General features: G+C 36.5%; 1 long non-coding RNA gene across 1 annotated transcript; it reads left to right on the top strand.

Annotated features, from left to right (window-relative positions):
- The first annotated feature begins 262 nt into the window (after window positions 1–262).
- LOC144615805 (uncharacterized) lies at window positions 263–1,404 on the top strand. The gene is made up of 2 exons (XR_013554418.1): window positions 263–342; window positions 1,159–1,404. It is a non-coding gene; the product is annotated as an uncharacterized LOC144615805 (long non-coding RNA).
- The last annotated feature ends 13,305 nt before the right edge of the window (window positions 1,405–14,709 follow it).

The raw sequence follows: 14,709 nt of genomic DNA, 5'->3' as shown, positions 1-14,709 counted from the left end.
TATTATGCATATTCTGATTTTGGTACATACATATCCACATTAGTCCTTTCTGTCTAGGTTTTCTCTGTAGTGCTTCTTGATGAGAATTACTGAATACCTCCTTTCTATGTTGAGACTGTTCTCTTTCATAGATGGGAGTTTTATAGTTTTGTCTATATTGAGCGAAGTGTTAGACACATGTGCATGTCCATTATGACATACAGTTCTTCATGCATCTGCTTCACAGTAGGATGCTGTAGTAACATCAGTGGAAAGAATGTTTGGAGGATTGAGTGGACCCTGGAGGATATTTTCTCCAAGACACTTTTGATAAAAGCAGCTTTATAGGAGTGGCTCTGGAAGGTCAGTTTTTATCAGAGGTATAATTTACACAAACACTGTGCCAAGAAATTAAAGCTTAATCACTGGTCAGTTGGTTCACTAAGAAGAGAAACCCATTACAGTACCATTAGATTGCCAGTTAGAAAGGTTATGGCAGCTTCCCTTCTGAATTAGGGCTCAAGTTAGTAGGAAGGATATAACAAAAGAAAAGTGAGGGTGGGTACTCCAGGGCTGGAATTGAGCTACTCTCATGTTTGAGACACCGTGTTCCTGAAAACTAGAAGCAGGCAGTGGACTTATCTGAACCAGGCCAGATACAATCAATTCAGCATGTATTTAGAGACTATTCTAGGTGCACATTTGGGAACATCTACTTGTGTTTCTCGGCACCCCCCACCTCCCTTTAACTTATTACTCCTCAAGCCTATAGAACATTGAAATTTGCTTTTCAATTGATGTGGTTAAAGAGAAAAAACAGCCAACCTTAATTATATTAGAAATCTAGGCAGAACCTATTTTTAACTGGTCTTCTCTTCTTCAACTTTTGTAGGCTAGATTTTTTTTAGTAACCGTCATGAAACTGTACATCATACAGATTTTATAGTCTACAGCAAATTTCTTTTCTTTTCATTTTAGCTGGAGATAGTAATCTGTGAGCAACCTCAATACATAAGAATGAGAAACTACTTCTGTTTTGATGTTTTTTTTTCCTTTAAATGATCTAACTGAATAGGACTATGGCAAAGAGCTCATCCTACCAAGGCCAACTTGGTAGTAGGCCACCTTGATGCTATCAATTTTGCATTCCCAGCTGGTGTCCTTGTGTGGTTTTAATAGGACGTCCTGCGCGTGGCCCTTACAAACTCCCCACTGCTTGCTGAGATGGATTAAAAGATGCAAACTCACTGAAATACGCCAAGGAATATAATGGTCTCTACAGAAGATCTGGCTGTGTCAACCAACAAAAAGTTCCAGCTGTGGCAGCCGTGTGGAACAAAGGGAACTCTTGGCTTAATGTGGAGTACATGCTTCTGACGTTCCAGTTCAGGCAAGAAATAAATAAAGCTATTACAAAGCCCTTGACCAGATGTGTCTAACATAGTCTAAAATGTGTTTGCACAGAAACTTCCCTATCAACGTGGCTCATTCTTATAGCAATGGACATCTGTTTCTGAAGGCTAATGGGGGGGGGGGGTGCAGTCCATAATCATAGTAAAGACCTGATCTGGCTGGCCTCAGAACTGCCTTTTCCCCAGCCGCTGTTGTTCACATTAATCTGCATAGTCTCAGTCATGTGTGGGTCAATGATTTATTTAACACAGAATCTAAATGCTTCTGTGTCATGGAATCAAACTCTGTCCAATAGTCAAAGACTTGAAATTTTTCATTTGTTTTCCAGGAGCAATTGTGCACATTCCCCACAGATAACTTGACACTGTTATGCCCTGTCACAGTTTACATCTGTCTTTGACTTACATTGTTCCTAAGGTTAGCTATTGATCATTGTTCTCACATGAATCCTTCATTACTCTAATTGGAACCATTTATAAACACATTCCTTGGACAGATGACAAAAGGATCCATGATGGACAGCTTCTTATACAAAACAGCTGCCCAATATGTAAATCAAAAGCTGTTAAAGATTGTATTGAGCTGAGAACAATTATACAAGGTTCTAGCCTGTTGTGAATTAAAATGACTGCATTAGAGCTTAAGGGATTTGTAAAGAGAGTCTTTCTTTTCAAGAATGCCAGTTCAAATTCAGCTCAGGTCACTGACAAGTAATATTATGTGAAAATAATGTAAAACAAATCTATGCTTTCAGCTTTATTGTTAATAGACAGATAATATCTTTCAAAAGCACTATTTACCATAGTCAATCCTTTGGTTACCCTATCTGAAAACCCACGACTGAAAGGTCTTAACTAAATTAAGGAACTACTTAGAATTGATTTGAAATGTCAGAATTTACAATTTAGGAACTTTTCATCATTTTAGGCACATTATCAGATGTGCGCGCGCGCGCACACACACACACACACACACACACACACACACACACACGTGTGTGTGCCCAGAGTTTCTTCTTCCCATTTTCATCTGAAAATAAAAGTCAAAACTGACTTATCATTTAGGGGACTATGGAAACAATGATAACCAATACTTATTGACTCTTTGCTACATGCCAATTACTATTCTAAGTATTCCAGTAAGTATTAGCTCATTTATTCTTCACAATAACCCCGAGAGGTAAGAATTATTATTACCCTCATTTCATAGATAAGAAAATGAAGCCAGTGAGATTAAATACATTCACTCACGAAATGTAAATGTCACATAGTCCATATTCAAACTCAGAATGTCCAACTCAAAGTCCATACTCCTTTGCTATAATTTCTCTAAGGAAGGCACATTGAGTGCCAATACTTAATCATGTAAATTAAGATTGGTTACCAATCTACAATTATAAAGAAGATACATAGGTAAATGATAGATACAAAGGCAGATGAGGGATACTAATATTTACTGAATGCTTCATTATCTCCATACATTTTATCATTTAATGTCCCATTTTTTAAAGTAATTTTTTAATGTTTTTCTTCATTTATTTTTGAAGAGACAGAGATAGAGCAAGAAGGGGAGGGGCAGAGAGAGAGAGAGAGGGAGACAGAATCCCAAGCAGGTCCTGCACTGACAATGAGTGCAGTGGCCCACGCAGGGCTTGAACCCAAGAAACTGTGAGATCATGACCTGGGCCAGAACCAAGAGTCAGATGCTTAACTGGCTGAGCCACCCAGGTGCCCCTAATGTCCCATTTTTTTAAAGATAAATTTTATTAGCCCCATTTGTTTTAACATGAAGACATTGACCTACATTCAGCATCTAAGAGCTGAATTTCTAATTGCTCTCACCTATTCTAAACCACACTGCAGGACTGCAGCAGGTTCACTAGGTCTTTGGCGGCAATTGATGTCTTTGTGTGACTCATCTCAAACCTAATTTAGGCATATGCAGTCAGCATCCTGTGTAATACAAAAAGTCAATAAACATTTAAATTTGACTTCAAAATGTTTTTATCATTGTATATTTTTTACTTTTGTGTGGTGTAACAGAGGAAGAACGAAGAGGGTCTTGTTCAGAGTTCAGTTCCAATAGTAAAGCTGAAGTTAGTGTCAGAATTATACCAGTTTTGTCAGGGTCTAGGCTTATAACAACGTTTTCATCTCCACCTTCTCTCCCAAAACAGGCAGTGGGGTGAGGGGAAAAAAACACACACACACAAAACCAGCTTGGAATTAGAAAGACAGAAACATTTTGAGAGATTTTTTTTAAGTGAATGCATTTGATTTGATATACCTGATTATGTAATGCTACCATTTCAGTAATTACCTATGTAGCCTATTTAAGCACATAAAAAACTATGTGATGGGGGCACCTGGGTGGCTCAGTTGGTTAAGCATCCGACTTCACCTCAGGTAATGATCTCCCGGTTCATGGGTTCGAGCCCCGTGTCAGGCTCTGTGCCGACAGCTCAGAGCCTGGAGCCTGCTTTGGATTCTGTGTCTCCCTCTCTTTCTGCCCACCCCCACTCACACTCCGTCTCTGTCTCTCTCAAAAATAAATAAACATTAAAAAAAACTATGTGATGAATATTTTAAAAATATTTGTGATAAATATTTATGATATGTATGTAATAAATGTTTTATAAAAATACTTGTGATAAAAACTCCAGCTGACAGAATACTTCAAGGATTCAAGGAAAAGTAGAAATAGCCAACTAAATAGTAGAGATATTTGATCACTGTTCTTCCTTGTCTTTTCCACTGAATTTATTTCTTTTTTCTTAGTTAACTTGCCCCGATCCTAATTAAGTGGTATAACAGACATGCTCTCTTGACATCAAGAATTCGTTCTCTCAGCTTTCTTCATAAATGACGAATAATTCTGTTTCTCTCTCTTTCTAAAGGCTGAATTTTTAAGATTTAACTGGGCTCACTCATTCATTCATTATTTTGGCAATGCCTACTACATGCTAAGCGCTGGGGTTGCTAACAAGAGAAGCCTACTTTCAGAGAAATCAGTGGAGGGGGAGGACAGGGAGATTGTGTGAACACAGCAACATAAAAAAGCCATAAAATTTTTTATCGTTGTTACAGAAGTTTAGAGGAGAGAAAGACCACTTATCCGCGATTGTTAAGAAAGGCTTCAGGGAAGATGTGGTGCTTAAGTATTAAAGAATTTACCAAGCATACAAGAGAGGGGAGGTTATTCCAGACAGAGGTATAGCAAATACAGATGTCTTTTCAGGATCAATCATCTTCTGCAAAATAATAATTCAACTTAAAATATGCATTCAGAGAGGAAATGGAGACTCTATTCCTAAAGTATTGATATAGTGTAATATTTTAACTATAAAATACTTATAATCAACTCTTAATCTCCAGTTAAAGAGAGGTGGGATAACAAATAGATTAAGCCTACTTTGATCAGTATATCATAACTTCTTTCTCTCACCCTTTAAGTGGTTATTAACTGAAAATTTCAGTTTTTCAATTAATTATGTGTGTCGTAAAATACTGTTTCAATCACTATGTCAGTCTATTAGTTGAAAATGTGAGTAGATAACTTCTGTGTATGTGTTACCTTATTTTGCCTCCACTACCATATTAGAAGCACCCTGTCAGAAGAGACCATGCCTGAGGTCTCCTCCTATTTCACCCAGGGTCTTAGTTAGCCTGTTTCAATCAAATATTTTCATTTAACTTGGTAAGTTAAACTAAAGAACAGAAAAAGTAAATTAAGTGAATTGATATCTCCTGAGTACTTACTACATACCAGGGACAATGACAGACACATTCAGCTACCTCTGGATGAATGAAGCAAAGTAAAATACAGGCTTTGGAAACACAAAGATTGGAGTCAAGTCTTATTTTGAAGATCTCTTTACCTCTCTGTGTCTCTCTTTTTAAATGTGTAAAATAAGATATGAGTAGTGACTGATTTACAGGCTTATGGTGAGACTGAAGTATCATATGTTACAGTATCTACATGTAGAAGAAGTGCCTAAAAGTAAAATGGTATTGGTTTATGACTAGGTGTATTGGTGTGCTAGTTTCCTAATAATGCTGCATAACAAAACCCACAACACTCAGTGGCATATAGCAATAAATGCTAATATTCCGTTCTCATCTTTTTAGACCAGCATGAAATCTGTCAATGTACATTGTGTTTGACTGGGCTTGTGTCAGAACTGCAGGCTGAGTATAGGCCTACTCCAGCTGTTTCTTGTCTTCCTTGCCAAAATCAGTGGCAACTGAGATATGTTGTTCTTATTGCAGAAAATAGTAGAGCTAGAGAGCAAGCCCAAATTCACAAGCACATTTCAAACCCCTGCTTAAGGAACACCTGCTAACATCCATTGACCAAAGCAAGTTACACGGCCAAGTTGAGAGTCAAATGTGAACATGGGGGAAAACAGAAAATATTTGCTAAACAGTGATTCAATCTGCTATAATAGTTATTTTAGAATATAGTTTCAATCTGTGTTTAAAATTCAGTTTCTAAACATAATCTGAGCTATCTCTATCTGAAAATCTATAATTTATTTTTTTAAAAAAGCTATACAATTGACTAATTTTAAAATTGATTAAGCTGACTTATTATGAAATCCCCAAAGATGAACAACAATGTCAAAAGATTAACAAATGCCAGTTATGAATAATACATTTAATAAATGACTCACCAGTCCAAACATTTGTTTTGCGCCATGTGAGAAACATTGTTACTATGTATTCTGGAGAGTCAAAGGAAAAGAAGAAAGAGACACCATTTTCTATGTCATTATGGCAGTTGGAAGCCAATTGTTTTTTATTTCTGTAATATTCATATGTGATTGGGCCTTTTCATACCCATTGGCTTTACCTAGTAATTTAATCATTCTTTTGAAAAATTAGTTTTCAGTGCCTACTCTATGCCAGGCTCTGTGCTAGTTCTTGGAGAAATAACCATTGACTCCGAACGGCTTTCCAAATTGGAAACTTCCATTACATGAGTGTAACAAATAATTGATTTCTTAAATTCTACAAAGCCATGAAGAACAAAAGACATAATTTAGAAAAGGTTACATGCAACCCCAAGCATTCTGCATGTATACATGTGTAACATATTCACAGGAGAACATGAGATGAGACAAAACTGAGGAGTCCTAGATGGATACTAGGTTGCTTCTACTGTGTTGTGTAAAGAGCAGGCATTTCTTATAGTGTGCATACACTGTTACTTCTCTCAGTTGGGTTTTTAATGAGATGTTTCACTGATTTAGAATGCTTGTAATTTTTGCTTCTTTTGAAAAATGTGAATTAACAGGTACTTATTGATTTGGAGGCTTTGTGTTACGTGTTTCTACACACTTTAATCCAAATGAGTCTAGAATCACCACACTTAGGCTACAAACAGAAGGTGCTCAGAGAAGACTTCTGCCTCTGCTTTCCAAGTTCATAGGTGTGTGTGTGTGAAGATAGGGTCATTCCCCCCTATGATAAAGTACATTCTAAAGATGTTCTGTGAGACTCAGCTCATCTGGGCAAAGGCACAGAAATGAAGTGATTGCTCTACTGATATTGATATATAATGACCTCGATACTCACATGGAAATGTTGAATGGGGTACTATGATTTTTACTAGTTCCTTTTTTTCTTTTAAATAGCTTTAAACACATTTTAGTTGTTCGGTGACCATCATGGAGGGTATGAAAGTGTGCACCTTAAAACTCTAAGTCCTGTGTAGGTTTCTGTCTTATCGTTAACCTCAGAGCTCCTTGAAGAGAGAAAAGAAGAGGGTTGGTACAGTGTCTTCTAGAACTGTGATTAATGGCATACCTTCATCTATCATCTTACCACCTTAAACCCACAACCTGACTTTAAGTGCACCCTACATGCACACACCCAATGCTGCATTTCTGCAAGTTTCACCAAAAAAGACTACATTTCTCTTCTAATTACCATCACAACAGCTCCCATTATGGTTTGACCCTAGTAATTTAGTTATATTTATGCTGCTACAATGTACCAAATAGATAATAATGAATACTGATGCAGCCTAGGGTTGAAGCAGACTGTAATTACACAGGCTTAATGAAGTTACCAGAAAAGGCAGTATGTAAAAAACATACTCAGATTAAGCAAAGCAAAAGAGAGAGAAAAAAAAAACAACCCTGAATGTTTCACATTCCTAAAGCTCTGCCTTATACTTGGAAATTCCTGGACACCTGGACATGTGCTGTTCAGTTCTCTTCCTTGATTTCTGGTCTGTGATTTCCGGACTTACACCATCACATTCTGAGCTTTCATCTTTTATTTCTCAGCATCTAACTGTATTTGACAAATCAAGACAAACAGTTGTATGACTTATAGAGTAAATCAAATGAGACACTTATTTGGCAATCCAACTTTGTCCTAAGTGTGCTAAATTAAAATTTAAAATCAGGAGTTTGGTCAAGATGTTGGCAGCCAGATCCATCAAATGAGGCAGAGCTCATGGCTGGAGCTCCTGAGAATAGCAGTTAACAAGGTTACTGCACTTGTAAATTAAAGTCATAGGCAGTTAGCATCTCAGGATCAATGAACTTGAGCCAGAAATTGATTTTGTAAAAGTCGACATTTAACAAGAAGTGTATGGTAGGAAGAAGCAAAGGGGGTGGTGGTAGGGTTATCATGTGCTCAACACTAAAGGTGCACTGCTGGAAAGATTTAGAATATATTTGGGAATCAGTGAGACAGAACTAAAAGAATCTTACATTCCCTTTTGTTTAGACAGCAGTTTCAGTTCATTGAATAATGAGCTATGATACAGAAAAAAAGACATACATCTGTCTCAATATTTTATATTTTTATAATTTTTGTGACACTTTTCCTGCTTTTCATTTGTACCTGATGGAAATGGGGAAGCAAGAAGAAATATGGTTTCCACGAATTGGCCATGAGTTTGAGAATTCTTCTTTGAGAAGGAGATCCTGTGGGCTTCATATTCTTCACCTCATGCTTATCCATTGTAATCTCTTTTAAACCTGAAGAATAGTCATTCTTGTATCTCATAAAGTACTTCCACAGTTACCAGTCTCTAGGAAGGATGACATCCTTAATACAGAGTCAAATCCTTATAATAAAAATTCTCCTAATGGCGTAGGGGTCATGTTAAATTATTATCTGTGGCTACTCAGGTTCAACTGGCTTAAATTCCAAAGATCCTTCTGAAGAGATTTCTCTCATTCTCCTCATTGTTGAATAGGTCTCAACTATTTCATGCCCCAGTAGGCCCACATTCCTATTTTAAGTGCATATCTGGGTAGCAGATTAAGAGAAAAAGGATAGAGGCAATGTTTAAACTTGCCAAAAGGATTTTTTTTTAATTTGACTTCTCCCCGTCCCATGTCTCCTCATCAATGCATAACTAGAAATAACTCTTGGCCAAACTGCATTTTTATGCTCCCTGATGTATTTCATATCTACATCACTCACTCTCTGTTATCTCTGTTACTTTGATCCATCAACTGCCCTTTTCTCTGTACCAGGTGAGTTAGCTTTGTAGCTATAGAGGGTCCAACTGTTCATCTGGTAGTCATTTGAGTCCCCGGTGTTAAGAGGTGGAGCTGCTGTGTTTTACTTCACCTGCTATACTTTTTTTCTGTCTTTGTAATTGGAATTCCTGATGAGAATGAAGCTTCAGTAGGGGCAGATGTTCTTAAAATTAAAAAAGAAAAAAGATTAAGGACCAGAAAGAGCATATAAACATGAAGGTGATTTGCATTGTTAAAAATTAAGTTTGTGTGCTCTGGATTTCATACACATTTCTGATGAAAACAAACCACAGTGAACCCTGGACTCCAACAAAACATTGCTGTTTTGCAGAGAGGAGAGAAGTAGGCATGAGGGAGATGTGCCTGTTATCTTTCAAAAGTATTCTCGGAAGCTGGTCCCAAGAGTATGAGGGACTCTTCAGGAAAGTATCCCTGCTGACCTCCATCAAGGAGTTACGACAAAGAGAGGTCTGTGACTAGATAGAGTTAAGAAATGTAGGTTCTTTCTTCATTTCAAATGTTTTGACTCTGTACCAAATAGGATACATTTGCCCTCAGTCAGATTCTGATTGCTATGCATAAATAAAATAAAATAAAATAAAATATAGTAAAACAGAATAAAGTAAAAAATGAAATAAAACAAAAGTCCCCGTGTGATCTCCCAATCATGAGATACATATCTCAATTATTAATCTTCCTCACCTATACACATTGGCTCATCCATCAGTTTTATCATGAAGTTGGCTTAAAACTGAAGATACATCTTGTCTTTCACTACACATGATGGATTCCAGATGTTCAGATTAAATAATGGTGCTCCCCTGTAGACATAACGGACCATAGCAGCAAAGTAACTAGGCAAAATGAACAAACCAGGCACTGCAAATGATCTTAATTATTTCAACTATGAGAGAACAGAAAAGCATTGGGTAATACAACAAACAGCCCTTTGAAAGAGCAAACAAAAAGCCCTGGTAATTTACAGTTAAGTCAAACCTGCTTCCTGCAAAATATAATATGTGTGGAATAATACAAGAAGAACTCTAGCACCATACCATTTTCATAATTGGTATTCTATGCCAAGTCTCCAGCAGCAAGTAGCATATGAATCATAATGCTAAGATTCATCCACTTTTCGATTTTTTAAAAATGATGTCCTTACATTCAAAGTATTATTGCTGAAAATGTGAATTTGCCTTTACATCATTCAAGATGTCCCTTGTGCTTCCAGCATTTGAGAAGGAAGTTACAAATGCCATAACTGAGGTGAGTCAGATTTATACAGCATACAGATATATAGAGATATATGGAATCAAATCTGTATCTTTATTCCTACTTTCCATGATTAAGAGAAAGTACATCTGATATTCTACGTGGCATAAAATTACCCAAATACAGTCTTCTAGGCCTTGGAAAATGGTATAAAATTGTAATTCATGTCAATGCTGGACCAAAGGGTGAGTTCTACCCCAGCAATCTTTTGTGGTTCTGTATTACGCTGTAAATTAATCTGTCTGAATCATTGACATTCTTCCACAAAGCACAGGTGGCAGTCTCCCTTCATGCACACCAAAGAGAGTGAGATAAAAATAAATTGTGCTGCCATTAAAAACATGCCAAAATAATATTTTTCCCATCTGCTAAGCCGAGCCCCTGTGGTAAATGAACTAACAGGTTTCCATGCTCACACTTGATGAACAGACACCACAAGCAATTAATTAACATTAACATGACAGGAGTCAATTGGATTTATCTCTTTTAGACATTAATCAAAGCCAAAAACAGAATGTGTACCTTGTATAACACTCAGACTTGTGGGTCTTCAGATGTGGCTACTCTAAAGCCCATTTCTGTCTAAACATTTGCAACAAAGTTGGTCTGGTCAACAGTCCTATCAAGAGGGACTCTATGTCCTAGGTTCCATGCTGCCAAAGCCATGGCCAGCAGACCCATCTCCACTTGGCCTGCCTCATTTTCCTCATATGCACACTACAAACAAGGACAATCCAAGGGTAAAGTTTATTTTTGCAATTTACTAGTGAGTTAAAAATAAATTTTACAGTTTCTTTCCCATTAAAAAATATGCTAGACAAATATGTATGTTTTAAAATGTTGCTGTGGGGAGTATTAGGAAATTCAACAAATGATGAATCTTGGAATTCACAAGCTACTAATTATCTTTAATCTCATCATAATTAGAGTATCATATTCTCATCATTACTTAGGGTAATGTTAAACTTGTATAGAAACAGTTGGTCTATTTCTATGCAAAGTTTGAACAAATGGACATATTAAAAATAGGAAATCTAGCAAAGTATCCTCTAAAACGCCCAGGCCAGAAGAATGTTACTGGTAAATTATTTCAAAATTCCAGGATAGGAATAATTCTTCTATTTACTTAAAAGAAAAACAGAGAAATAAGTTAACTCTTAAGGATCTTTTTATAAATATAGCATAACAGTGAGGCTTCATGACTTCTAAACTGGAAAGAAATCAAGATTAAAATATTAGCGATAATGGATAAAAACAAATGAATTGTTCCCTCTCTGTATTTATGGCTTTTCATTTTGGGTTGAGTCTCAGCAGGTAAACCTAGATGAAGGAGTGGAGAAACAGTAGACTCAAAAACTTGCTAATGGAAAAAAGGAGTAAATAACAGAGATGTGACATGTGATTCCACTGTATAAATAGGATGTCTAAGGATCATTAAAAATAGAGACATGAGTCCCTGTTCAATTAATTTGTTGTGTCCTGGTGTTGTTCTGGTAGGACCAAAGGACACCTCAGGGAAGCCAGATGATGGCAGAAAGTGGTCTCTAGATATTATTTCCCCTCCCTTCCTTTTCCCTTTTCCTCCCTTCCCTCTCCCTCACACCTTCCTTCTGGCTCTCCATCTCTCCTTTCCTTTCTTTCCTAAACTTTTTCCAGAATGCTCACAGTGATCATTGACCCTGTGACTAGAATAATCTGTCCCTGATTGCTTATGCCAACTCTTCTTGTTGAATCGATGTCACAAGGGGAATGCATCTTGAGTTGAGGCTCAACCCAGAGGAATCACTACAGGCAGATTTTCAATAGCTGTTTTGCAAATAATTTAACCGAATCCTATCTATATCTATTTTCATATCTATCTATCTATCTATCTATCTGTCTTGCTATCTATATGTCCATTCAGATACATTCTATTTTAGTTACTCCCATGAGCATCTGTGGCAGATAGTATTTTGCAAAGATGGCTATAATAATATCTCTAGTGCCACCTGTTCTCCTAGAACCTTGCCATTCCCCCATGAAGAGATAAAGTCTAATTCTCCTCCCCTTGTATCTGTGACTTCCAGCTAACCAACAGAATATAGCAGAAGTAACACTGTGTGAATTCCAATGCTATATCATAAAAGGTGTTACGGCTGGGATACTTGCTTTTGGAAACCACGTAAGAACCCCAGCTATCCTGAGATTGTCGTGCTGGAGAGGCCACATGTAGTAGACATGTAATTAATAGCCTCCACTGAATCTCAGCCAACAATCATAACCAACTGCAAGCTAGAGGAGAGAACCTTCTTGAACATTTAACCCCATTGAGCCTGAAGATAAATAACTGCAGCTCCAAGTGATACCTACTGCAACCATATGTGAGACTCAAAGCTAGAACTGCCTAGCAAATGCTTTCCTAAATATCTAACCCACACAATTATGAGCATGTTTTAAGTCACAAAGTTTTGGGGTTAATTTGTTATTCAGCAACAGGAACTGGAACTGTATCCAACATTGCATGGAATGGCTTCTAATTAAAGCTTATTGAAATGAAGCACACACAACTTTAGGGACAAGATTGTACAGAGAAAGTTAAATGTATTTTATAGGAGACAAGTTTGGGGTCGTATACTTTTCCGAAAGCATCTTCTTCAATGTCAAAAGTACGTAGTCATGACAGCTGTATTTCCTGTTTTCAGTTAATCTCTTCTAGACTCTGGTCTTCTTATAGAGAAAACATTGAGTTTCCTACCCTACAATATTCCTTATCTAGTCTGATTAATATATTCTGGTATCCATTCAAGACATTCTTACTTCTTTCTAAACTGGATGTATTGATCTCTGGTTAAAAACATAAGGGAAGGAAGGAGATGAGAATCTAAGAAATATAGGTGAAGAATTTGGATACTTGAGAATGTCTCAGTTTTCACTTTAAGAGACTATCAAAAAGAACTGTACTTGGCCATTTTACATTATCTTGCACATTTTTATAATAAATATATACATAGAAGTATTACTATGAGTTTTCTAAGTTGACTTTTTAAAATATGTTTTGTTTTGAGTATTATTCATATATTAACCTAATCCCTATTTTCTTAGCAAATAATTTGGAGTATCTTTACACAGTTATTGAGTATATAAGAGTTTCTTTCTATAAATACTCTTGTTTCACTTTTTAACCAATTGTCTTAGTATATGGTCTTGAGTTCAGGAAAATAATCGCATTAACCTTTGAGTCTGTTATTTTATTAGCTATAAGCTGTGAAGTAATCTATGATTCAGCTTGCTTATACTGCTCTGCCCTTGTTGGGGGATGATCTAGCTGATGACAATCTGGCAGATTTATGTCCAGGGAGAATCAGTCCCACCCTGTGTGGGTGTTGGCTTGAATGGCTCTAGTCCCCATGGGGCAAAGAGGTCTTGTCACCTCAGCAAGCAAGGAGGGCAAGTTGGAGCCAGCTAACATCCGTCAGGAACTCCACAGCCAAAGGCATGATCTGAAGGGAAGAACTGAGTTCACTGTCAAATATACTAAATTGAAAGGGAAAAATAATGTAAGTTAGGTCATCTACTTGGTCCCAATCATAAGGAGAAAATTGCTAGCTGTAAAATAGCACTAGTAATTTATCTTTTAATTGTGAAGCCACTTTAGCATTTTTATGCTAATAAATATACTATAGCAGTTAGTTACTATAGCAAGAATAGTATGCATATTGTTTTGATTCGGAAATGTAAGTGAATTTAGTCGTTGAATGCTCTCATGGAGTCTTGATACGGGAAGTCACTAGAGCCAGAGGATCCACAGTCTTAACTCTCCGTCATCTTATTTTCTCCGTCATCTTTCTCTCTTTTCTAACTACAAAATGAAAGACCTTTAAAGACATGTCTAGATATAAGATTCTGAATCCTAAATTTTTTTTTAATTAAGAAATGATTTTGAGTCCTGAAGGACATCTTCATTTATTTAGAATGCTTTTGAATGTATTGGGTTCAAGTTAAACAGCTGCTTTTTAGATTGAATTCTTAATTAACTTTAATCTAACAAACTTGTATGAGAAAGGATGGTACTGTCTTGTACAGCAAACATCACTTACCAAATAGTGCCTTAGTGAGTTTACTGTAAATGATCTGGAAGCATAAAGATTTAATTTCATATTAGGTATGGGGTGGTGATATACACTTAGGTTTTGATCAAAACCCTGGTAATTGGAACAAGAGGTGGGTATGTTTGAGAAGACCAAAACTGATTTTAGAGTCACGTTTTCAGACAAATGCATTTGTGATGCGTAGTGTGAACATTGCAAAAGGCTTGGTGTTTATTTTTATAATTGGATTTACCTTGAAATCAGAGTGGGTAGCTAAATGTTGTTTGATAAGTTATGGCTTAGAGCATAATAATGTTTAGGCTTAAGGCATCTTATGAAGATCCTGAAATGCTATACTTTTAAATTTGGAAAGGTTAAAAGTAATTTATTTTAATAGCACTAACAAAAATAGATAGATGGATGGGTGGATGAATAGATAGATAGATAGATGCCATCTATGTATTTCTGTTTGAA

This window comes from Panthera onca, chromosome A3 (assembly GCF_046562875.1).
Source record: "Panthera onca isolate mPanOnc1 chromosome A3, mPanOnc1 haplotype 2, whole genome shotgun sequence".
Lineage (NCBI taxonomy): Eukaryota > Metazoa > Chordata > Mammalia > Carnivora > Felidae > Panthera > Panthera onca.
The sequence above is the reverse complement of the archived record's forward strand: the minus strand, read 5'-3'. Positions and strand labels throughout refer to the sequence as shown.